This window comes from Sarcophilus harrisii, chromosome 4, assembly GCF_902635505.1.
Source record: "Sarcophilus harrisii chromosome 4, mSarHar1.11, whole genome shotgun sequence".
NCBI classification, from domain to species: domain Eukaryota; kingdom Metazoa; phylum Chordata; class Mammalia; order Dasyuromorphia; family Dasyuridae; genus Sarcophilus; species Sarcophilus harrisii.
The window spans coordinates 453351049-453378505 of NC_045429.1; the positions used below are offsets into that span (position 1 = coordinate 453351049).

The 27457-nt window shown below is 39.8% G+C and overlaps 1 protein-coding gene and 1 pseudogene across 2 annotated transcripts in view; one reads left to right on the plus strand and one right to left on the minus strand.

Moving 5' to 3' along the window:
• Positions 1 to 27457, minus strand: part of MAP3K13 (mitogen-activated protein kinase kinase kinase 13) — a 137154-nt gene that overhangs the window by 76316 nt on the left and 33381 nt on the right. The gene's annotated exons all lie outside the window — the stretch shown is intronic.
• Positions 1217 to 3888, plus strand: LOC100913532 (annotated as a pseudogene).

The following is a 27457-nucleotide window of genomic DNA, read 5'->3' on the forward strand; positions in this document are numbered from 1 at the left end:
AACAAAACAGCTTTTGCATCTCCAGTGATGGGGAACTCACTAACAAAGCACTGTCCATTTCTAATGTTATAAAGTCCTTCTGACACTAAGAAAAAACCCGATTCTCTATAACTCCCATCTAACTGTTCCTAATTCTGCCCTTTGGAGCCATAGAGAATAACCTTAAGCTTCTGAAGGCTTTCCAATATTCAAAACCAACTGTTATGTCTCCTTAAGTCTCTCCTTTGTCTCCTCCTATTTCCTCCCTTTATTTTATTTTTTTATTTTTATTTTTTGCTGAGGTAAAATGGGGGTTAAGCAACTTGCCCAGGTTCACACAACTAGGAAATGTTATATTTCTTCCCTTTAAGTTAATTAGCCGCCATTCCTTCAGCCCCTAGGAGTTTTGAATCCATTGGGTTCTCTAGATGGCCGGGATGGGATAGGAATGTAACAGAATATTATTGTCCCACAAAAAATGAACAGCTCGATGTCTGGAAAAGTTTATATGAACGGATGTTGGTGGCGCAGCAGCACCAGGACAACACTGTACACAGCCACAAGGCTGTGTTCTCACCAGCTAGGATAGATTCCGAGATCCAAGACAAGTCCAATAAACTCTGGATGGAAAATGCTAACCACACTGAGAGAGGGATCTATGGAGAATGACTCTGGATCAGAGCACAGAATTTCCCCCTTTTGTGTTTGTTTTTCACTTTCTCGTGGATTTTTCCCTTTTGCTCTTATTTTTCTGGCCCAGAATGACAAGTATGGAGGTGTGTTTGGGAGGGCTGAACATGTTTAACCTGTAGGAGATGATCGCTTCTTGGGGATGGGGAAGGGGAGGGAAGGAGGGAGGGAGAACAGCTTGGAACATAGGGTCTTACGGGGTCTTGGGCCTTCCTTTGCATGTGTTTGGAAGGATAGAATAGCACCGAGGAAAAACAATGGCATCTAACTGCTCGCCAGATTTACAGAGGCCCTGCTGGGTGCACCAGGGCGAGGACAGCACCCACTTTGTTCCTCAGAACCAGGGGAGACATTGGGCACCAGTCAGGGCCGGGCAGAAGAAGGGCCGTCCACCTCACAGGACTGTTGGGTGGAAGGCCCTTTGTGACGTCACTGCTGGGGGGGGAGGGGATGAGGGGTCCGGAGGCCCCGGCAGAGACACGGGAGCTGGGCACAGCATGCCCCACCCGGCCACATCCCTGCCCAGCAGGCGGTGGAGCCCCGCTGACTGAAGGCCCTCCTCCCCGGGAGGGGGCAGACGCTGTCCAGGATGCTTCCCGGTGGCCCCTGCTTCTGGGGCTGTCTCCTCCTCCTCTGCCTGGGCAGGATTCTTAGGGAGTGCCGGGGCTTCTCCGCGCCCCCTCCCCTGCCGACGAGGGGCCACCTTCCCCATGTGGAGCGGTACGAAGTGGTCCAGCCTCTCCGGTTACCCATCTCGGGAGCTACGACCGAACTCTCTTCAAGCCCAGCTCCGTATCCCGAGACCATCCGCTACCTCCTGGGCCTGAGGGGCAACAACTTCACCCTCCACCTCCGCAGGAACCGGCACCTGATGGGGTCCGACTACACCGAGACCCACACCCTGGCCAACGGCACCGAGGTGACCGAGAAGCCGCAGGCGGGGCAGCCCTGCTTCTACCAGGGCCACGTGGAAGGGCACCAGAACTCGGTGGCCAGCATCAGCATCTGCCGAGGGATCCGGGGCTTCTTCAAGGCCGGCTCCACCATCCACCTGATAGAGCCCCTGGACCGGGAGAACCACGGCGATTCCCAGGAGGGACAGGGCGGGGCCCAGGGGCAGCTCGGCAGCCTCCAGGGGCGCCACGACGAGAGACTCGGCAACGGCACCGACGCGGGCTACGAGCCGGAGAGAGGCGGCGGCGGCGCCCACACGAGCCAGGGCACCACCGGGGCCCCGCACAGCGGCACCCGAGAGCGGCAGGGCCCCGGCCCGGAGCAGGACAAGGGCGTCCGCGAGAGCCGCGGCACCACGGAGAGTCGGCGCAGGAGCAGCCCCCGGGGCCGCTACGTGGGCAACGAGAAGCGGCGCCGGAACGACCAGGGCAAGCACGTCATCTACAGGCAGCAAGACCTCAAGGAGAAAAAAAAGACTTGCGGCGTGGGCAAGGTCAGCCTGAAAGGGGAGCTGGAGACCATGATGGCGGCCGTGCCTTTGCCCCAGAACTGGATCCCGGGCTCGGCCCCGAAGGACACCCACTACGTGGAGCTCTTCGTGGTGGTGGACAACGTGGAGTACAATAAGTACAAGAGCCTCAAGAAGATGCGCCAGCGGGTGAAGGAGATCATCAACCACGTGGACAGGCTCTATCAGGAGATCAACTTCCGGGTGGTCCTGACCGGCCTGGAGATCTGGGACAAAGGGAACAAGGCCCCGGTGGACACCAACATCGAGACCACGCTCTCCAGCTTCCTCAAGTGGCGGGTCAAGGACCTGGTCCGGAAGAAGCAGCACGACAACGCGCAGCTGATCTCGGGGGTCAGCTTTGGGGGCGCCGCCATGGGGCTGGCCAGGCTGGCCTCCATGTGCACCGAGGGCTCGGGCGGGGTCAGCCAGGACTTCAGCGCCAACGCCTTCGGGGTGGCCACCACGCTGGCTCACGAGATGGGCCACAACCTGGGCATGGACCACGACGAAAACATCAAGGACTGCCAGTGCGACAACGAGCAGAACGGCGGCTGCGTCATGACCTCCAAGTCGGGCACGCTGCTCCCCAAGAAGTTCAGCAGCTGCAGCAAGTACAACCTGCAGAAGTTCCTCGGGGGCAACATCTTCTCCTCGAGCTGCCTCAACAACTTCCCCGTCCTGGAGACGCTGGAGGAGAAACCCGTGTGTGGGAACAAGTTTTTGGAAAAGGGGGAGGAGTGCGACTGCGGCTTCCCCGAGGAGTGCTCCAACCAGTGCTGCAACGCCAAAAGCTGCCGGCTGGCGGCCGGCGCCGAGTGCACCGAGGGCGAGTGCTGCCAGGCGTGCCAGGTGCTGCAGGCCGGCGAGGTCTGCCGCGAGGCGCAGAGCCCCTGCGACCTGGCCGAGTACTGCGACGGCAAGCAGTCCAAGTGCCCCGAGAACGTGTACAAGGAGAACGGCACCCCCTGCTGGCAGGGCTACTGCTACAACGGCTCCTGCCCCACCTACTCGCAGCAGTGCCAGGCCCTCTGGGGCATGGGCGCCGACGTGGCCAAGGACAAGTGCTTCCTGCTCAAGCTGCCCAAGGGCTGCACCGAGGCCTTCTTCCCCTCCCGCAAGGGCCTCGACATGTGCGGCTACCTGTTCTGCGCGCGGCCCAGCCACGTGCGGCCCACGCTGCGGCACCTGTGCAGCTTCCTCCTGGAGGAGCACCGCTGCGACCTGGCCATCACCCAGAGCGAGTACCGCCACCCCTTCGTGATGGTGGCCACGGGCACCAAGTGCGACCACAAGAAGGTGTGCTTCCACCGCAGCTGCCAGGACCTCAGCGTCTACGGCGCCCAGAACTGCTCCCAGAAGTGCCACCAGCGGGGGGTCTGCAACCACAAGCGCGAGTGCCACTGCGACCCCGGCTGGGCCCCCCCGGACTGCCGGAAGAAGCTCTCCGTGCTCAGGGAGGACCTGCTGGCCGCAGACAGGCTCGGTCTGAGCCGCAGGGTCAATGTCCCGCTCTACATAAGGGCCAAGAACGTGCTGGTGGCCCTGCTGGTGTCCTTGACCCTGGTGGTGGCCATCGCCATCCTGCTGTTTCTCCTCTACAAGTGGAAAATGGGAAAGAAGCAGGCGGTCACAGAGGAAGCCCCCGCCCAGCAATAGTTACAGGAGGAGGGAAAGGGTTAGGGTATCTCAGTCACACTTGGCCTCGGGCTACCCGGGGCCGCCTAAAGCTGCTGGCCACCCTGCCTGCTGTCCAGGATCCCAGAGCCACTTTTTCCCTGTTTTTCTTTCTTGTTTCAAATATATATATATATACACAAATTAAATTTAACATGGTAATACCAATATTGTTCTGCTACTGTGTTACCCTCCGAACTTTCTTTTATTCTTTTCCGAGTCTTTTAAAAAAAAAAACAAGTTTCAATTACTGTCCTTGGCAGGGGGGTGGGGGAGAAGGGAGAATAATCGTTTTGACAATCCCCTTCTGACAACTTCTTCCCCACCCCCAGCTCCATAAAAGATCTCTTTTGTAACAACACAAAACAAATGTGTTGCATTGGTCTTATGAATTTTGTACCTACAAATCTCTGTCCTAGGAGAAGTGGGAGACGTGCTTTATCTTAAGTCTTTTGGAGTCCTGATTGATCAATCGTTGCATTAATCAGAATTTTTAATTTTTTCCAAGTTGATTAGTACTAAAATGCTGCGGTCATTGCATAAATACCTCCCCGGTTCTGATTTCTTGATTCTGTATCAGTTCATATAACTCTTCCTAGGTTTCTATGAATCTCTCTTATCCTATCATTTTTTTTTTTAACAATACAATAATCCATTATGTTTATCAACTGTAATGTTCACATTGGGTTCCCCCCCCCATTTCCCTTGATATTCTTAAGCTTTATTCTTCCTGATGAATTGTTATTATTTTGTATAGTAATATAAAGTAATCCTTTGGTAGTTTGAGTTGACCAAATCTTTAAATTAATTAAGGAAGTTTTGTCATTTTATTGAGTCTTATTAGCAAGATTCAACCACGAGCAATTAGTTTTCGCCAATTTGTCCTCTTATTTCTGTAAAGAATGTTTTGCAAAAATCAATGCAGCCAAGATTGAAAGAGAAGCAGAAAACTGAGGAAAAATTTTTATAGCCAGTGTTTATATGATAAAGGCCTCATTTCTAAATATATAGAAAATTGACTCTTATTTTTATAAATAAGAATACAATTCCCCAAACGATAAATGGCCAAAGGATATGTACAGATAATTTTCAGACAAAAGAAATTAAAGCTATACCTAGTCATATAAAACAAAGCTCTAAATCACTATTGATTAGAGATATACCAATTAAGACAATTCTAAGGTACCACCACATACCTGTCAGATTGGCTAAGATGACAGAAAAAGATAATGATAAACATTGGAGGGGATGTGGGAAAACTGGGAAACTAATACATTGTTGGTGGACTTGTAAACTGATCCAACCATTCTGGAGAGCGATTTGGAATTATGGCCAAAGAGTTATCAAACTCTGCATACCCTTTGATCTAGCAGTGTTTCTAGTGGGTCAGAATCCCAAAGAGATCATAAAGAAAAGGACCCACGTGTGCAAAAATATTTGTGGAAACTGAGTGGGTGCCCATCATTTGGAGAGTATCTAAATTAAGTTATGGTATATGAATGTTGCAGAATATTATTGCTCCATAAGAACAATCCGATTTCAGAAAACCTGGGACTTATATGAACTGATGCTAAGTGAAAGGAGTAGAATCAATAGAACACTGTACACAGCAGAAACCAGAGAAAGCATTGTGGACACTGAATGTGTATCAAAGCATAGTGTTTCCACCTTTCTTTGTTGTTGCTTGCTTTTTTCAAATATCTGGTTTTTCTTGTTCAACATGATGAATATGGAAATATGTATAGAATTGCACATGTTTAACATAATAATGAGTTGCTTGTTGTTTGGTGGGAGGTGGGGGAGAGAAAAATTTGGAACAATTTTTAGAGTTTTATAAAGGTGAATGTTATAGATTATCTTTGTATGTATTTGGAACAATAAAACACTATTTAAAAAAAAAAAAAGTGTGCTTGCAGTTATTCCCGTCATACTGTGAAAGTGAGGATCATTTCTTAATTGTCTTTTGCTTATCCTTCACTTTGTTTCTTTTTCTACTTCAATAGCTAGTGCTTCTAGAGCAGAGGTAGGGAATTTTTCTTTTCTGTCAAAGGCCATTTTGGATATTTGCAGGCCACTCAAAATTGTCAGCTAAAAGAACTCAAGCAGTGGGAGATTGCTGTCACCCGAGGTTGATTTAGTAGGGCCAGATCAAATGATTTCATGGGCAGGACATTCGCCACCATTGTTATATATCAAGTGACAATGGTGACAATGAACATCATACCTTTAGTCCTTATTTTAATGCCTTTAGTGCTTTTGGATCACCAAGCATGGAAGATCTAGGTTTTAGATAATTGGATATCATTAAGTTCCATTTGTTCTTATGCTTTCTAGTGTTTTAAGTATAAAAGGGCATTATGTTTTGTTAAAAACCTTTTCTGCATCTATTGATATGTGATTTTTGTTGTTAACATAATCTATTATGTTTATTATTTTCCTAATAATGAAACAACCCTACATGGCTGGTATAAATCTTAATATGGTAAAGGCTCTTTGCTAATATTTTATTCTATTTTTAGCATCAATATTCATTTACCATCAATAATCATAACATATGTGATATGTAAGATTTTTCTCCCTTATTTCTCCCTGGTTTAGAGTATAAGAATTATATTTGTCTTAGAGGAGTTCTACCTATATCTATCTGTATCTATCTATCTATCTATCTATCTATAATTGGGAATGAATTGCTGAGTGTTTGATTGAATTCAGTTGTAAATTCATCTGTCCCTTGAGTTCTTTTTTCACTTTTAGAATTCTCTTGTTCAATATCGTTTTCCGAGATTAGATTATTTGATGAATTCTTTTATTAATCTGTTAAGCTGGCTATTTTAAGTTTTGCAAATATTTGTGCATTTCAAGTTTTAATTTTTTTGTTGCCATAGTTATCTAATGATCATACATTATCTAATTTGTTTTTTAAAATTAGTGTATTGTACTTAACAAATTAGATAATGCTTTTAACCTTTACCCCTAAAAAAGTTCCTATTTTCATCAATTAAATATATTTGTTTTCCATTTCTTTTCAATTATTTTCATAATTTCTATTTTTGTGTTATTTTAGTTTTTAAAATTTGTTGCTTTCCTAGATTTTTAAAAAATTTTATTCAAATCAATCTGTTCTCTCTTTTGTTGAAGTATAAATGCATGTGCGTATACATATGTATGCATATATATTTACACACATGTATAGCTACATGTTTATATGTGTATTTTATTTTATTTAATTTAAGCACATGCACATACATATAACCTTTTGCTATTCTGGCTGCATCCCAAAAATTTTAGTCTATTGTTATCAAATATCTACTGTTTCATTTTTAATTTTTTTTTAATTTAAAAATTTTTCCCATTTATTTTTAAATAGATTCCCTTCCTCCTCACTCCTCCCCTCACATTAAGGCTCATGTGCAAAACATTTTCATAAGTCACTGTGAAAGAAAATGTACATCTCTCTCCCAAAAAATCCTCAAGAAAAATAAAGTTAAACTTCAATCTGTATTGAGATACGATCAGTCCTTTCTCTGGGCATAAATAGCACTATCATAAATCCTTCAGAATAATCTTGGACCATCATATTGCTGAGAACAGCAAAGTCATTCACAGCTGAAATACTGTTTCTAAGAGTTGTTCTTTGACCCATCAATTTTAAAGATCAAATTATTATCTCCATGTATGTTTGGATCCTTTCTGCAAATGTCTTTTGCTGAATTTTTTTGCATTGTCAATATATGCTATATTAAATATTTTGGTTCTGCATGTACAAATGAGAAATATGTATATTCCTTTCTTTTTCCATTCAGTAATAACCACTGACTCATCATATCTAACTTTTCCAACATACCATTCAGATCTTTAATTTATGTATTATTTCTGTTAGATTTGTTAAGGTCCGAAAGAAATACACTATAAATTTTCCTAAATATTTTTTCCCCATTTTAAAACTAAATTTTCCTATTTCATTATTCATCATACCTTTTTGTATTATAGTTTTCTTGCTCATCTCTTTTAATCAGGTCTATTTATATTATTACCTTGTCTGAGATAGGCTTGTTTTTTGAGGATTTTTTGATGCATCAATCTTTGTTTCCAAATGTATTCCTTGAAAACTCTGCATTGTACTGTCTAATATGTTCATATTCACTTATTTTCTCTATTATATCCTCGTGCTTTTTCCTCTTTTTCTCTTAGCCTTCTTTTTAACCAAGAAAGGGTGGGTGATATAGAAAAGGAATCTGATGCACAAGAATAATCTTTAATTTATCTGATTTGTTCTAATTCATCTATTCATGTTTTATTTACCAAGTCCAGAAACTAATTTGTTTGTGTTTTTACCTCTTCCCTTTTTCCTTTCTTAAAATCTCCAAACAGTACAAACCCATCTTCTATTCTGTTTGCTTTTCTTTAGTTCCTCTGTGGCCCTGAAACTGGTGAGATACTGAAACTTTTCCCTCTTAGAATGTAAGCACTTCATAACCATATAGTTCCTTTTCAATGTTCAGATGCATTTATTCCTCTAGGATTTTTCTCTTGGGTTTGCATTTGAAAGATTTTACTCAGCTCTGGTTTTTTCATCAGGAATGCCCGAACGTCCTCTAGACTGTAATAGATGGTTTAATAAGTCTGTTTTTAATCCTTTGGGATTATATTTGGCTCTAATAGTGCAGTCTCCAGTTGTCTGGAGATCCAGGATCATAGGACTCATTCCCATGTGTTTTCAGGTCCTAATTAACAGGCCACTCTTTGCATCCTGCCTGAGAATGAAGGTCTCCAGTATGCGGGTTAATTGCCATGTCCCCTGACAGGCTACAATTGTGTTATGGCAGAAGAACTGGGATATACTCCATGTAACATAAAAAATGAAACATGGTCCTTTGGGCCTCAGATTCTCTGGGATGGTAGGTCTCCTCCTAGCTGAGTAACTAATGCTGCTGCTTAGCACATTGTAGGCTTCAATCTGATTTGGCCTGACAAATTTGTCAAACATTTCTCTATATGTGATGAAAATTTGGTAGAATTTTGTTGTTGTTGATCCTTTCTGAAGGCTTGATAGGGTACAATGATCCTGGCCACAGGATCCATTAGCACTCAGAGGCACAGCTCCCAAATTCTGAGGAAGAGCCTCTACTACAGGTACTTTTCCCTCAGAGAAACCAAAATCTGTCAGAATGGAGCTTTTGAAATGGGATGCAGGTTTCTTTGAGAAGCTCCTTTTCTACCTCTTATTATGGTCTTAGTAGTCAACATTGTCAAAGCATCTGAGCCATGTCAGTGAACTCTTCTGTACAACATCCTTGTGACTTGGCAAATCAAAGTTTCCTTCCTTTGCCATCAATTCCCTATATATGCTTTCACCATGTTGGAATCAATCTATGTAAAATTAAAAATTAAAGGTTTTATACTTTTTGCAAAACCAAGGCAGGTAAAATTAGAGGAAAAGGAAACTGGGAAAAATCTTTAGAGCAAGTTAATCTGATAAAGGCCATTTTGAAAATATAGAACTGAAATTTATAAGTTTAAGAACCATTCTTTAATTGACAAATGACCTAAAGACATGAACCAGCAGTTTTCAAATCAAAGCCATATGAAAAAATATTCTAAGTCAGTAATAATTAAAGAATTGCAAGCTAAAATAGCTTGACAAGAACACCTCATATCCCTCAAATTGGTTAAAATGAAAATATAAAAAGGATAAATGCAAATGCTGGAGAGGATATAGAAAAACATGCACACTAATGTACTACTAGTGGCACTGTGAACTGTCCAAACAATTTGGAACTATTTGTTTACTATTCCATTTATTTTGTTAATTTGATTTCCTATAATTAATTGGTTCTTCCAGGAGACCTATGATCCTTAAGCTGCTGCTGTGTATACAGAGGCAAAGGTTTTGAGTAATACAGAAATGATGTGCTCTTTTAAGATTATGCCCTTTATTTCTCTTCTAACAGCTTTTTCTCCAATTCAGTATATTTTTATTTCATCCATGTTCATTTCTTTAGCTTCTTTGAAGAACTTGCTTAGTTTTATTCTCTTAATTTCTGCATTAAAGCTGTAAATTCTGAGATATATATATAAATCCCCTCCTCATTTCCTCTCTTGTAGCCTCCATTTTTCTTTTGAACTATTCTGGAATCTATTATTCCATGGTCTTGGTATTCCATAGGATCCTACATTTCATTAGGCATTGACTCACTTATTCTGAAATGTTTGAGTGAAATAGCTTTGTGCTTTCTTTGAAGATTTAATATTCATTTTTCCTTCTAATTTGGGGATTCCTTGTTGACATAATTACTTGTGCATGGCTTTTATTTAATTTTTCTTCTTCTTGAAATCCTTATGTTGCCCAATCACTTTTTTTTTTTTCTTTTTCTGCTGGGAAATAGTGATCCTCCCCTTCCCATTCCCAATCTAACCAGTGCTAGACTGAAATTCTCTCAGCTTCTTATCATATTGAGAGATTAAGCTTTCAGCCGGCTTGATCCTTGCCCAGAGTAGCTTTTGACAAGAACTGAAGTGTCCAGGAAGCTAGGTGGAGCAGTGGACAGAGCACTAGCCCTGAAGTCAGGAGGACCTGACTTCAACCTGAGTTCAATTTTGACCTTAGACACAACACCTCCTAGCTGTGTGACTCTAGACAAGTCACTTAACCCCAATTGCCTCAGGGGGAAAAACAACAACAAAAACCCAAAACTGAATTGAACTCAGGTACTTCAGGCCTAAGGCAGCAAGGCACATTGGCTTTCTGATTCAGTTCCTTTATTGGTTTCCCCTCTTTATCTTCCCTATGTAACACCTGTTATGTTCACAAAGAGTCTACAATTCTGCAGGTCTCTAATCTAGGGATCTTCCCAGAAAGAAGGCAGAAAATTCATTTTTTTCCTTATGTGTTTAGGCAAACTGAGTGTCTGTTACTTGCTAATAATAGGGAGATATACCAGCTGAGAAAATCCTACTATGGGTCCTGGTCGCAATATAATATATCCAAAATAGAGCTCAGTCTTTCCCCATAAAAGTATCCTTATTAAGCCTAGAGCATCGCCATTTTTCTGATCACTAACTATGCGCAATCTCAGCATTATCCCCAGCTCCTCACTTCTACTTTCTCCACATATCTAATCTATTGCCAAATCTTGTCATTGTCTTCACATTAGCTCCCTTTCTCTCTACTGATAGAACTACCAAGATAGACCAAGACTTCATCCCATCTTAAATGGACTATATATTGCATAGATTCCAAATCAAAGTCTCTTTGTCTCCAGCCTTTTTCCACTTTCTTCCATTCTCCACACATTCAACTGGAAATAAGTTTGGAAACAATAGGCAAAAGTAATGGATCTATAGACTGTAGCAAGAAGAGATTTAAAATAATGACTTATGAAAAACACCTATTAGAATTTGAGCAGATTTTTCTTCTAAAGTGAGTAACAGCACAGCTATGATACACCAAAAGGTAAAAGATTGAGAGCAAAACAAGTTTCCAAGAAAGATGAAAATATTTGAGGCCAAATCTTGACATTTAGAAATGAGGAAAGTGAAGAGAAGAGTTCAAATGGCTACTTTTAGGTATAACAGATAAAGGGGGATGGAGAAACTAAGAAATGAGAGTAGCGATGCAGCCCTACAGAAGAGAATTTGACTTATACATGCTAAATTTTGGAAAAGAGTAATATTACAAAATGAATAATCTAGCAAACACAATGGCATGGACAAATGTAATTATAACCTTCAATGTAAATTGACTAAATTCTTCCATTTAAAAAAAAAGGAAAAAAAAAAAAAGATTTAACAGGTGGATGAAAAACACATCCCAAAAATATTCCCCAAACATTCTGTCTAGAAAAAACTTACTTGATCTAAAAAAATATAAAATTTAAAATAGGATGGACTCAATTTTACCATATTCCAAACAAGGCAGAAAATCTGGAATTGCCATAATAACATTTGAATAAAACTGAAGGGAGTCACTCAATCTACTTTCTAACCAATCAATCAGTATCTATTATGAGAGCTAGGTAATATGCAAAACACTGAGGATAAAAAGAGGTAAAAGACAGTTCTAGGTCAAGGAACTTAAAAGATGACCTCTGACAATTACTGAACAATATTTCACTTCTAGCATTTAGTAGGGTGCAACTTAATTGTATATAGTATCAGGTAACTAATATATGCAAGGAAAATGATAAATCTGATAAAGATAAACAAGACATACAAATTTGAGTACTAAAGAAATTAGATATATGAAGAATACCGAATTGATAGAAAGGAATAGTTTTTTTCAAATATACATGGAATATTCATAAAATTGACCATAGACCAGGATAAAGTCTGAAGTAAATTCAGAAAGGCAGATATTTTAAACACTCCATTTAGTAAACAAAGATAATATTATCAAGTGATGCAAGGCTATACAGAAACTACGAATAACTTGTTGCTAAGGTGAAAAGAATAAATTATAGAAACAGTAACAGATTGTAATGAATAAAGTAGCAATAAAAATACAACACATTAAAATGTATGAGATGCAGGCAGCAGTACTCAGAGACAACTTCATATCACTAAGAACTCATATTAACAAGCAACAAAAAGAAGAAATTAATGAGTTAGGCTTGCAACTAAAAAATTAGAAAATAAAATGAATAAACCAAAAGGATAAAAAGGGAATTATGAAAATAAAATAAACAGTGAAGAAAAGTAGCTGACATTTATATGGCACGTTTCCCAAATGCTTTAAATACATCACCTCCTGTGATTTTTTTTCCTGTAGCCCTAAAGATTAATACTTCAGGGATTACTACCCTCATAGAATTCCTTGTTTAGTCACATAGCTAGTAAGTAGCAGAGATAAAATTTGAATGTGATTTATTTATCCAATATAATGACTATTCTTTTTTGATAATGTTAAATGTTAAAAAGGGGAATGAGGAAAATTAAGGTTAAAAATTGCAAATGATAAAAACGAAGTCTCATGATGAATGCAAAAGAAAAAACCAAAAAGAAAATCAAAAACATCATGGTAATGGGGCAGCTAAGTGGCACAGTATAGCTAGAGCACCAGAGTTCAAATCTGTACTCAGACATGTAACACTTCCTAGTTGTGTGACCCTGGACAAGTCACTTAGCCCCAATTGTCTCAGAAAAAAAAATAAATGGGTTAAGAAATGGATTGGAATGTCACCAAGTTTGAAGGAGATTGTAAATTTAAAATGAAAATAAAATATATCATCACAGCTCTGCAGAAGAATTCTTATCAAAATTCAGCAATTAAATGGTAAGAATGAAAAAGATAAAATAATGGTAAGATGAAGATAAGCATAAAAATAAAGAATAAATCATGACGTAAGTCATGGAAGAATAAAGAATTTTTTCCACAATCAACAAGTAGGGGGAAAATCTTTGATGGAAATATTTTTTAATAAAACTGACATCTAAAATGGAACTGACAAATTAATAAGAGTAATATCTATTTCCAAATGGAAATTAAGGCCAAAGAACAGGGAGTTCTCAAAAGAACACAAATCATCAACATGATTGAAAAACTACTCAAATTCCCGAATAACCAGAGAAATTAATTAATAAATTAAACCAACATAGAGATTAAATTGAATCTCTATTTAATCAGCAAACATATTTTAAAATGATTACAAGTCAAATGATATGAACTTACTCTCTTCCCCAGACAGGAAGAAGTCCATCTGGCTGTTATCACGTATAACCAATTCCCAGACTATCCTGTTTGTATAGAGTGATTGTGAAGATGGAACTCTTTATCAACCTCCATGGCCTATGCCCCAACCTCTGGGCATCTTTAAACAACCTTTGAGATATTGATTAGCTTATCTTTTAGGTCTTTTATCTTCAGGTCTGGGATCTGATCTACAGTCATTACATTAGGCTCCTTCCTGACCTCTCATTCTAAACTACCAAATTCTTCCCTGGTCCTGAGAAACTCCCAAGAGTGTATTTCTCCTATAAAAGATCTGGTCATGATGAAGATCTTTGCTATGTTCTTTTTAGGCCTAAGGTCACTATGAGGTTACTCTCTCCCCCTCCTCATATTTAATGGTGGCTTTCTTCTTATTCTAGCTAACTCTGGTTAGTCTGCTAAACTCCTCTGGATCTAACCTGCCAGTCAATGGCATGCTTAGGCCTCGTGGCCTAATGGATTCTTCCAAAATCCTTTCCTTTATAACCCAATTGTTCTCCCAACTAGATTTCATATTTGCTACTTCTGGCGTCTTTTTTTTACCTTTTATTTTGTCTGTAACCCCATCTCCTAAATAAACATGACTTTTGGTGAAAAGAATGGCTGTTACGATTTTGTTAAATGTTTCTTTTTCTTTTCCTTTTTTTTTTTTTTTTTTTTTTTTTTTTTTGTTTGCTGAGACAACTGGGGTTAAGCAAATTGCCCAGGGTCACACAGCTAGGAAGTGTTAAGTGTCTGAGGCCACATTTGGACTCAGGACCTGTGCTCTATCCACTGTACCACCTAGCTGCCCCCTACATGTTTATTTCTATCTATTGCTATCCTGACCTCATCACAAGGATGGTACAGCTGTGGAAAACAAGCATGCTCCCAAGTCTTCTGAAAGGTGCTATTTGACAGTACAGCAAAATTTATGCAACAATTATATGCAAGGCACTGTGCTAGGTGCTGGGAGTAGAAACACAAAAGAGAGAGAGAGAAAGAAATTTCTTAATAAAAACATACAATGGGATAATATTATAAACAGAAACTAAAGAGGGAGATCATATTAACAGAAAAGCCAAAATCACTGATTCTCATTGATTGACTACCAATAGGTACCAGGCCAAACCCCATTTGGTCATTGTTTGAATCCTGATGGACTCAAATTGAATATAAAAAACATTCATTTCTGTTTTGGCCAGAAATCCTGAGAGTCTTCCCCTCCCATACTGATTTATTTAGATTTCTTTTTGTGGGGGGGAGGAAAGAGAGAAATAGGTGAAAGGATTTTTTGCCTCAATCTTTACCTAGCCCTAATCACAAAATGGGTGTGACCTCAGTCAAATTGAGACCTATTAAAGACTTGATCTTAAAAAGGCCAAGGCCTCCCATTTAGGGTCATCTCCAGTGTTCCTAATCTATATTTGGTCCTGGATGGGTCCAGATGGGTCTGGAGGGAAAAGTGAGGCAGGTGACCTTGCCCAGTCCTTATTTCCTTAAATCCAATTCACTGGTATGCCATGGCATCACCTCCCCAACATCACAGTTCTTTTCCAGAACAGATTGACCCTCTGCTATCCTTACTTTCTCATTTAGCTTCAATCTCTCCCTGTATACTGGGCACCTTCCCTACTGCCTAGAAACATGCCCATATTCCTACCAACATCTCCCACTTCTCTTCTGCCCTCATAGCTCAGTTTCTACAAAAGGTATTCTACAGTAGGAGACTCCACTTTCTCTGTTCTTCCTTTTCTTAACCCTTTACTTCCTACTTCATCATTCCACCAAAAATGTTCTCTCCAAAGTTACTAATCATCTGACTTGTCAAATCCAATGGCTTTTTCTCAACACTCATTCTCTTCGACTTCTCTGTGGCCTCTGACAACACGGCCGATCACTCACTCCTCCTCGATATTCTCTTAGATTCACCACCATTCTAGCCTATCAAGTTCATTTTGGAGATTTCTGACTGCTATGCCATGTGTTAACTATCTTTCCTATTTTTATGTCACTTGCACATTTGATCAACATGTCATCTATGTCTTTTTCAAAGTCACCGATTTTTAAAAAGATAACATTAAGCAACATCAAGCCTGTGGCACTCTTCCAAGATGACAAGGAATAATTTGACAGCCTCTCTTTTGAGTCTAGTCATGCACTTAGTTCTGCATTCACCTGTACTATTATTTTGCCCAAAGGAATAGCATGAGATGTTATTAAAACCTAAGTTATAGTCCAGAGACTGGAAAATTAGCCTCAATTTAGACTCAAACCACATTGAGGAAGTGATTGCTAATGAGTCCACAAAGTCTAAGCCAGTTAAACACAAACATAAGATGGATAATGGATCTATGGCTTAGCTCTTCCAGTAGTTCAGACAATGGACTGCATTTGTTTTTCAAGGATCAGTCCAGCTAGTAATGGAGAGGCTTATTACCGGCAGTCTGGTTAGCAGAAAATCAATTCACAGCATGGTTAGCCGGGGATCCGTGCTACTGGAGAAAGGGCCCATCAGAAAGATCACATATCCACTAAAGCCCTGATATGAATTCAAGTTCCACCATCAAAATCCAAAGAAATTTCCTCCACTTCAGCAATTATGCCATGTCCCTTCTCTTTGGAATAATATCCTTGTATTCCAAGTTTTAGGTTCTGACCTTCTAGGAAGATGACCAAGAGAAATTCATCTTCTAGAAACAGTCCCTCAAAAGTACAATAGACCCCGGTAAACAGAGCACAAGCCAGGAAGGGAAGCTTTAAAAGCAATATCTTTAAACAAACATACAAGAATCTATCTCAAATGATGGCATAAGTTACCAGTATAATAACCCTGAGGATGCAGACAAATCCAAAGGAGAAAGAACTCACAAAAACCTTGACTAAAGCCAGTTGATGTCTCTCAACAAAGTAGTAATGACTTGGTCCTTATATTACAATAGCAATAGTGACTGAGACATAGAAAACTGATTCTGCTCCTCATGCTTTGGGGAAGGGATTTTTAAGATCATCTAGGCTGTCCTGTGGAATGGGCCACCCATGGACCTCTGCCCCTTCCTAGGAGAAGGTAGAGGACCCTGGGTGGGGAGAAATGCATATATTATCCAACTCAGGCTGTTTTGTTGATGAATTCAGAGGGCTTCTGAAGACCTGAAGTGAGGGACAAGGAAGACCAAAGCCGATCCAGTAGGCCATGGTGGAAAAGGGCCAACTTTGAATCTGGACTATGTACTAGGAAGACCTGCGTTCAAACCCTGTCTCTGACACACTGACTGTGACCTTGGGCAATTCACCTGTATCTTTCAGGCAATCCTGTCTTGGGAGCCGAGATGGGGACCAGAACCAAAGGAAGATGACAGATTCCAAACCCAGAACTATCACCAAAACCTAATCAAGTAGGACGACAGAATGTTGAGGGGTCTTCTCTCCTTAGGTTTTCCTTGCCTTCACTCCCTGATCAGCACAGGCCACTAGCATATAGTGCTTCTCTGTTAGGCTCTGGTCTGGTTTCTCCAAGCTCATGGGAAAGAGAAAGAAAAGGAAACAGCAGAGCTCACTTGGAGATACAAGACAAGGGGCAGGAAAAGAAATGGAACCCCCCCCCAACCACCACCTCCATGAGAACCTGTCTACCCCCTTTATCTCTGCATCATCCTTAATTCCCTCTGTCTTATCAGCACAAGGAGCCATGGCTACATCTCAAGGGAAAGTGTCCCTTAGGTGCCTAGAAAGGCCCTTTTCTGTGGATGGGAAGCTCATCTCTCCCACACACTTGCTCCCCACATGAAGAGTCTCCTCTCCACTCTCCCCTCCCACTGTTCCCCCCCCCCAAAAAAAAAGGGCTTGAAATTATGTGTTCACAAAACCCCACAGCTGGAGTTCCAGTAGCTGGTAGAAGAGACAACAATTTAATCAGGGCACAGTTAAAAATCAAAGTAAACATTCTGAGAGAACTGCAAGATATAAACAGAAACTTGCACCAGTGGTTTCAGATTGCTGAAATAGGAAAAATCATTCTGGGAGAGAGCTAAAGGATGCAGATGGACACCCCATGGCCCTGAGAATATAGTTCAAGGGTTATTTTCATTAATAAACACAATCCATATAGCCCCAAAGTCAGGCCTTAAAAATAAGAAAGTCTGGGTTCAAGTGTGGCCCCTAATAGTGATTACTGACATAGCCAGGAAACCTCTCAGAACTCCCAGATCAGATCAACCCACCAGAACATCTAACTGCATTGGGGGCAGCTCGGTTTCTTGAGCACTGACCCACTCTGAATTCCCTACACCGAGAGCTCCTCACACTGATGACAGGACTGGTCCTTCTTCATGATAGAAAAACAGCTGTGCTTTAAAATGCTTTGATGTTAAACAACAAAGTAAATGGAAAGAACGAGGGGAGTCCTGAAAACTTGGATCATCTTGGTCACCAGTCACCAGGCGGAGAGAACCTGCTTCCTTCCATCAGAAAGCCCTAAAGCTAAAGATGCCCAACAATAAATATACCACTGGATGTAGCCACTGCATAAATCTGTTTTGCTGAGCTCGGTATTACTGTTAAGAGGGACAATTTTATGGGTATGTGGGTAGGGTAGGGTAGGATGGAAATCACAATGATGTAATTTAAAAAGCACTAAAACAACACTTTTTTAAAAATGAAAGAATAAGAACTCAGTAATAATATGTATAAAGTTTCCTATTTGGCATGAAGAAAATAAAGTCTACGAGACAAACCAGTAAAAATGAAGCAAAAGCAGAAACAAAACAACCTGACCCAGCTAATGCCCGTGACTGTCAGCATTTCTGACATCTCTCCGGTGTCAGGTAAGCTAAATCCTCCTGTGGGGCTCCCTTGGAAACATCCCTGCCCACCATGCCCCGGCAGCAGCTTATTTCCCTCCCTGATTCTGGACACTAATGTCCAAAATTACTGGACTTTGCAAAACCTGGAAAATAAAACCAAAGTTCTAAAGTACGCCATTTCCCTAAAGCTACTGGTTCTAGGCCCTTGCACACCAACCCATAACTTTTCTTGAGATGAAAACTCCTTGTCTCCTCCTTCCCCCATGATCCTAAATTCTAAAATCCTCCCCAGGGGTCTCCATGTGTGTAGAAGGGTGTATTTTTTTTTTTCTTGTAGTTTTCCTAGATGGGAGATTTGAGCAGTCTTTCCTCCAATCCCCCAAAATGGGAAACTGCCTTCCATGTAGTTTGGGGAGATTCCAGTGGCTACCAAGCAGGAGTTTTTAAGAACTTTTATTCTTTCCAACTTCCCTCCATCCCTAACTGGGGGGAGGAGAGAGGAATGAAGGGAGGGAATAGAGAAAAGAGAACCTTAAAGTTTAAAAAGAGGCCCTTGGGGAGCCATGAGCTGCTGCCATTTTTGCCCCCAGGTGCTATCTGAAAAAACTTTGAGCTTGTATCTTTCAAATTCTGGGTCATCACCTCATGTCTCAAATAGTTCACTGCCACCTTAAAAATTTGGGGGATCCAGGAAAATGGGTTTAAATGCCAGATAGTGTTAAGGGGTGAAGACGTATACCTTTTTTTAAACCATTTCACAAATATTTTTTTCAATTTAATTTATTTTTAATAATATTTTATTTTTCCAAATATAATTTAACATTTACTTTTTTTTTTTTTTTTTTTGGTTTAACATTTACTTTTGCAAAATCATGTATTCCAAATTTTTCTCCCTTCCTCCCCTTTTCCCCCCAGGACAGTAAGCAATCCAATGCAGGTTAAACATTTGCAATTCTGCTAAAACATATTTCCACATTCATTATGCTGCACAAGAAAAATCAGGTTAAAAGGGAAACCAAAAAAAAGACCAAACTAACTAACAATAACAACAAAAAAAGGCGAAAATACTATGCTTGATCCACATATAGTCTCTGTATCTCTCTCTAGATATGGATGGTACTTTTCATCGTAAGTTTATTGGAATATCCTTGAATCACCTCATTGCTGAAAAGAGCCAACTCCATCCCAGTTGATCGTCACATAATCTTATTACTGTGTTCAATGTTCTCTTGGTTTTGCTCATTTCACTTAGCACCTATTCATGTAAGTTTTTGCAGGCTTATCTGAAATCAGCCCATTCATTATTTTTTATAGAATAATATATCCCATTACACTGACATGCCATAACTTATTCAACCATTTTCCAATTGGGGCATCCACTTAATTTCCAATTTTTTGCCTGTGTACAAAAAGGACTATTACAAACATTTTTGCAGATGAGGCTGGCACCGTTTGAAATCAAAACTGGCAATTTAACATTTCTCCCGATTCACAAAAGGGAAGTTTTCTCCCCAAAGCGTAATATAAATTTGTTATCTGAAATCTAATTCTAAATTTTATAGGACTAGAATCACATTTAACTGATAGGTACTAAAATTGTGAGCTTAATTGTTTATCTGGACACGAAATGTGTGATTAAAAGATTTGAAGCCCTTTTTGTAGTGGCAAGGAACTGGAAACTGAATGGATGCCCCATCAGTTGGGAAATGGCTGAATAAATTATGAAACATGAATGTTATGGAATATTGGTATTCTACAAGAACCGATCAGCAGGATGATTTCAGAAAGGTCTGGAAAGACTTACATCAACTGATGCTAAGTGAAGTGAATAGAACCAAGAGAACATTGTACACAGCAATAAAATTATGTGATGATCAACTCTGATGGACTCTTTTCAATAATGCAGTGATTCAGACCAATTCTAATAGACTTTGGATGGAAATAGCCATCTGCATCCAGAGAGAGGACTATGGAGACTGAATATGGATCACAACATAGTATCTTCACCTTTTTTGTTGTTTGCTTGCTTTTTTTTTTTCCTTGCTTTTATTCCTTTTTGATCTGATTTTTCTTGTGCAGCATGATGTGGTAATATGTATAGAAGAATTGCACATGTTTAATATATATTAGACTACTTACTGTCTAGGGAAGAGAGTGGGAGGGAAGAGAGGGAGAAAAATGTGGAATACAAGGTTTTTCAAGGGTAAATGTTGAAAACTATCTTTACATATATTTTGAAAATAAAGCTATTTTAAAAAGAAATGTATCCATCAATTTTTAATATTGAAGTATTATTAATAAAAATATAAAATCTATATAAGTAAACTTCTCTCTATCTAAATTGGTCACATGTTTGTAGCCTCTTTAATTAGATGTAATTTATTTAAAGTGTTATGTTGCTTTCTGAATTATATATTGTACAATTTGTTAAAAAAAATGTATAAATGATGTTAAAATTCTGTCAGCCCTGCGGAACATATGCTATAAGAAAGTTCTGTAGAATTTCATCCAAAATTATTTAGCTATTGCCTATGTTCTGAATTTTCTCCCTTAAACAAAGACATTTACTTAATGGGATGGAAGAAAACCGGCCTGACTTTTTTCCTGTGAATCTAGCACTGACCAGGCTGGGTCTAGAGAAATAAAAGTTGCAGAACTGCTAAAATTTCAGTAGATTCTGGAAGTTGAGATTAATCACTAAGAAGTTATCTACTTAAAACTCATTTAAGGGAACAGGAACTGCAATAGTTTGGGAAAAGAAAATTCTACTAGTTGTATCTATGAAACGCAGTTAAAAATAATGGATTCTTTCTGAAACTGTAGAACTGAAATTTGGCTTGTCATCTAATAAACTGAATATAAAATTAATAATTAAAAGTTTGTGGAAAACATGTTCAAAAGACAGTTTTGTTTTCTGTCTTTAAAGAATTGGATATTTTTGTCTTTTGCTTTGAAGTTGAGAAGTTGCAGCCAAAACAAATTGGTTATCACTTATAAAACTTGTAGATCATTAATTACTTTGTATGGAAAGGTGGAAATACTTTATCAGGATTGATTTTGCTATTTAGAACTGCTCAGCTAAAGATCTGAGGGTATGCAAGTGCCTTTCCCTCGTCGTAGAATGTTGGGGGAGATTCAAAGAATGAAGCCCAAAAGGACAGCTCAGGTGAGCAGGCAGCAGCAGCAAGCTCAGCCTCTACATTCCTATAGACTCTCTTTAATTTGTGAAATAGAAAATGTGAAATACCTCAATGGAAAAATAGCTGATCTGAAAAATAGATCCAGAAGAGACAATTTAAAAATTATTGGCCTACTTGAAGGCCATGACCAAAAAAAAAAAAAAAAAAAAAAAAAAAAAATGGATAGCATTACAAAAGGTCATTAAGGAAAACTGCCCTAATATTCTAGAGACACAGTGGGAAATTCTCATTGAAAGAATCTATCCCATCACCTCTGGAAAGAGATCCCCCAAGGAAAACCCCAAAGAGAAATTCCAAAACTATAATCTCAAGATAAAAATACTGCAAGCTGCCAAACAAAAATAATTCAATATCAAAAGAGCAATAGTCAGGATGACCCAAGATCTGGCAGCTTCTACAATCAAGGATCAGAGAGCCTGGAATACCTTATTTCGGAAGGCAAAGGATCTGGGGTTACAACCAAGAATTAATTACCCAATGAGATTCAGGGGAGGAGATGGAGCTTCAATAAAAATTTTCAAATTTTCAAATGTTCAGACTTTCAAATATTTCTACTGAAAAAACCCAAAACTAAACAGAAAATTTAATCTACAACCTATAAGAAACCTGAATTGATATCAAAATTGAGTATGTTTAGAGGCAAGGTCAGGTAATTGTCAAGTCTTTAAGTGCAATTTATAATCCCGACCATCCATAATGCAGATCAAAGAGCAAGTCAAAAGTATGGTTTGGGACTAGATGTGAACGGTATAGATCCCTTTAAAAAAAAATTTGGAATCATGGTTTTTAAACCACAGGAGAAAGAACCCCAATGTAACCATAACAAATGGTTATTTGTTAAATGGAAATTCCCAAATGATAATAAGATTGTGGAAATTATTGAAGTCAAGGACTTAGGGCAAACAACAGAGACAGAAAGGAACCCTAAGGCTATAGCAGCCTTTGTCCAGTTTTGTGAAATCATTCAGCTTGTCTCTAATGACAGGATGAAGAATTCCAAAATTTAGAGACCTTTTCATCATGCATTCAAAATTGGAATGTAACTGGGGACAGAGCTGGCAATTTCAGTATTTGTGGAGGAGGCACACTCCAACCTACTTTGCCCTGGAATTGGGCAAGCACTTGTGCACTGTTCAACTGGCCATTCCTTTTACCCTGGCATTTGAAAAAGGTGAGGATTAAACAACCAATTTGCAAAGGAGTAAGAGGAATTTGCCAGGAATCATTTGATGAAAGAATTTATCTAGACAGGTTAGGGGTCCCCAGGGGAGCACCTGACGAATTTAAGGCTAGGAATCGGGTAGCCTCTGGATTTGTGCAATTCCGATTTTGGTGGGAAAACTTATTATAATTACACCAAAAATGCAGTGAAGGAAGTAGCAGGCCAGTTAGATGCTACTAGCAGACTGGCTTTGGACATGTTAGTGGAAAAAGGAGGGGTATGTGTCATGATTGGAGGCAGTTGTACCTTCATTCCTAAAAATACTGCTCCAGACGAGACTATCACCAAAGCTTTACAAGGCCTGATGGCACTGTCAGAAAAACTGGCAGAAAATTCAGGGATTGACAATTCATTGATTGGGTGGTTAGAGTCATTATCTGGAATATAGAAAGGTATGGCATTCTCCATTTTAACCTCCTTAATAGTAGTTGCTGGAGCATTGAAAGGAATAGGCTGATGTATAATACCTTGTATAAGAGGGCTGGTACAGAGATTAATCGAAACAACTAAACAAATACCCATGAGCACTCAACCAAATAATCTATTTCTACTAGATAGAGATTGAGGGGAACCCTAGTTATAAAAAGAAAAGTGAAATAATGTTATTAAGATTAGAATCTTTTTATGACATAATGAAATAAGATGCAGGCGCAACAGAGTGTAAATAAAAAGAAAAGAGAAGATTGTAGAAAATTTGGGTGAAAATGTCACTTCTGTATGGGGGGAGGGGAATGTGTACATAACAAGCCACTTGCCAACACTAGGTGGTAGAGAACATCCAAGTGGTTATGGGAAACTAGGACCAAATAAGATGAATGCCAATGGAAGATGTAATCAGGGATGGCGACTCTAGTTCAGGTGGGAGAATTAAGTGTTCTGGGCAGGCTGTAATCTTTGTGATACCCAACTAATAGGGAATCAGGGGAGGAACTTGTGTTCCAGGACAGGGTCCAAAAAGCTTCTTTGGTCCTTTAAGGTGTGTGTCTATTCTTTTGGATACCTATTCTATGAATAAAAATCTTTTCCTGGCTTCATCAGTGAGTCTGAAGACTTCTTGGTAAGACACTTGTCTCATGTTAAGAAAACAAAGGACGAACATAATGAAGCAAAAAATGCAAAATAAAGGCCAGTGAGCTGAAGTTTTTGAAAGGACTTCTTGGGAGAATAAAGAAGGCCCTGTCTGCTAGCTGGCTGGATGAACATTTTCCATGTCCCATGAATATAGAAGTACATTTTGGAGAAATGTACATATTTAACCTATATTGGATTGCTTGCTACAGGAGGATGGGGGTAAAGAGGAAGGGAGAAAAAAATGGAATACAAGGTTTTACAAAGGTGAGTGTAGAAAAATAAAAGGCTATATTATTAGAAAAAAAAATGAGTTGGTCAGGGCAGAGAATATATCCACAAAAATAAAATGGATCCCTATACATGGAGACAGAAAAAACAATGGAGAAAAGATAACATTTCACATAGTGAAAATCCTTAATATTAGCTAATACTTTTCTTTGCAAAACTTCAAGGATTTATGGATTTGTTGATAGGGAGAAGTAGAACAGATATTTGAACTTAGATCTTCTCACTTTCTAAATTTAAAGATCTTTGACCATGACCCCCCCCCCCCCAAACCCCTAGTCACTGAGATATGATTCCTCATCCTGTAACCAAATTGGTGATGAGCCTCAGGCTGGGAAAGGAGAATAAGGACTAGCAAAAGGCCACTGGATTTGGCAATGAAGAAGTGATTGGTGACTTTGTAGAAGGTAGTTTGGGTGGAATAATGAGGTCAGGAGCCAGAATGTAAGGGTGAGAGTGAGTGATTGCGAGAAGAGTGACTAGCTAGCACAATTGTGAAGAACTTGGTGGTCACAACTCCCTAGCTTTAGGGGAAGACTTGGTATGGAGCTAAGTTTTTTCCAAGAAAAAATTCCAGACCTTAAGAATAAACGAAAGGAAGTTATGAGAACTTGAATCTAGAAAGAATAAATCTTGAAAAAACGACTAACCCTTCCTCCCAATCAATATAGGAATGCAAAGCAATAACAATTTAAAAGCCCATGAAGTTGTTGTTTCAATGAATGTGCAGTAAAATACATCTGGAAGAAAGATGGAAGGCAAGAATAGTCAATGAGATTTTTGTATTACCTTTCTAAAAAAGACAATGATGGTGGATTCTCTATGTAGGATTTTAAAATCTACTAAAAAGTGGCAATTATCAAAGCTGTCTGGTACTGTTTTAAAAAATTGTGGATCACTGAACCAGAATAGGCATTCCAAATGGGTATAAACTATGCTAAAATAGTCTTTTTAAAAAAAAAAAACAAAAACCTGTGGAGGGCGTAGTTCTGATAGGTTGGCCGCATTGTTCCTATGCCAAACATATTCTTGTCAGAATACTCATCAATTCGGGTATGGCTGGATAAGTTATGGTATATGCATGTAACGGAATATAATTGTTCTACAAGAAAAAATACTCAGGCTGATTTCAGAAAAGCCTGGAAAGACTTACATGAAGTGATGCTGAATAAAGGGAGCAGAATCAGTAGAACACTGTACAAGGTAAACAACTAGACTGTGTGATGATCAACAATGACTGACTTGGCTCTTCTCAATAATATGATAATCCCAGATAATTCCAATAGACTTGGGGTGGAAAATGCATCTACATCCAGAGAGACTGAATGTGAATCAAAGCATCCTATTTTCACTTTTTTATTTTGTTTTTTATTTCTCATGATTGTTCCCTTTTGTTCCGATTTTTCTTTCCCAATATGATTAATATGGAGAAATGTTAAAAACTGATTGACATGGAAGACACTGCCACAAGAAACACCCAGCATGGTGAGCCCTCACCAGAGAAGGCGCTGTAGTCAATGATCAAAGCAGAATTTCAATAGCTCAAAAGAAACCCAAATGAGTAAATTTATAGAACGCACCCCAAATGTTCACATGGATTATTTGTGTCCTACCTGTTGTGGAACATTCCAAGCTTGGATTGGTCTGATCAGTCACAGCTGGACACACTAACTTAATGCTAACATAGTTCTGTCATTTTGTTCCACTTCAAGAACAAAGGACAACAAATTATTACAGTAACTTATAAATCAATGAAAAATATTCTTACTGTGTCAGGCACTGTGCTAAACACTAGAGATAGAAACATAGTTCCTGGCCACAAGGAACCTCTGTTCTAACAGAGTAGTGATGCTGAGGAGGACTGAGTGGGTTGGGCAAATGATAGATTTATGATAGAATTGGGTCTTAAAATTTATCTAATCAAGCTCCCTCATATTACACAGAAGGGAGAGCCTCAGATCTGGAGTCAGGAAGGTCCGAGTTCAAATCCAAGGTAGGCGTATGATCTCTAGGCAAGTCAGCTTAGTCAAAATTGCTTCAATGTACATAAGGGAACCTACTTTGAAAGGTTGTTTTGAGAACCAAGTGAGATCACTGGCAAGTTCTTTGCATGGGACCAGGCACTTATTAAGCACTTATATTACACACCAACAGTGGCAGCCCAGAGCATGAAGTGACTGGCCAGCCATCCTCTGGGGATGATGAGGGCCGGGGCTGGCACTGGAACACAATACGATTGCACATTAAGTTCTCTTCCATGGTACCAAGTTCCCTCCCCTCTGCTAAATCAGAAATAACACAATAAATTCCTATTTTGCCCAGCCCTTGATTTTATTCCCATTGGGAGGGAGCGCCCCAGGCAGAGAACACCAATTGGCAGCACCTGCTCAGCAGCTCACAGATGGAGCTGAACTATTCCAATGAACGGGAAAGGAATTCAACCGATTTTGGTGAGACAAATGGAGGTCAATGTGGAGGAGAACGAATCTGGGCCACACTTCAAACCAAGCAACTGCACTCATTCCAAATGTGGCGAAGAAATATGAAAAAGGATCTATTTTTAAAAGAGCTAGAGGAAAATAGAAAAACCTATGTATCCCAACTGTGGGTGAAGGCGAGATCACCAGAAGAGAGACAGAGAGTCAGAGACAGGGAGATGTAGTCAAATACTTTGGGTCAGGGCCTGCACTTTTGAGCGTGAGAAGCTCCCAGTGTGGAAACCTTGTCCCTTGGGGCACTAACCATTTCTCAAGAGAAATCTGTCCATCCAAAGTACCACAATATTCATGCTCTTTGACTTGGTAATTCCAATTATTCTTGGGGAACATCATCCCTTAAAACAAGCCCAAAACACAACACCCAAGGGATTTCAAAAAAGATCCCCAGATCAGAGCCTTTCATCAATGCCGACAAAACCACTTGCATGTCATGGCAGCACCTCCCACTGATATCATGGTCAGCTTCAAGACTGAAAGACAAATAACACAAGCACAGACTAGAAAAAATTCAAATGTCCAAGAAATGGAGCGGCAAAGCCGGCTATTGAATAATATCAATAATAATTAATATCAAAGATCCCATCGTCACATGAAAAGTGTTCATGAAATAATATGAAGGGAAAACAAAAGCCAAAGAATAGTGACACTCTGGTTCCCAAATCTGCAGCCACAAGAGAGAATATGGGAAGGAGGCAAATAAATCGCTAGGGTTTGGTGCTCATTAATTCAAGATCCCAGTCAATCATTTAAAAAGCTACAACTAAAATAAAAAAACGAAAAAGGTCTTAATTCTACCTTTTCCCATTTGCTTTCTCCTTTTAGAAAGGAGAAACCCAGAGGGGATACTGTATACATTTGCCACGTGAACAAAAACAGTTGAAAAGTC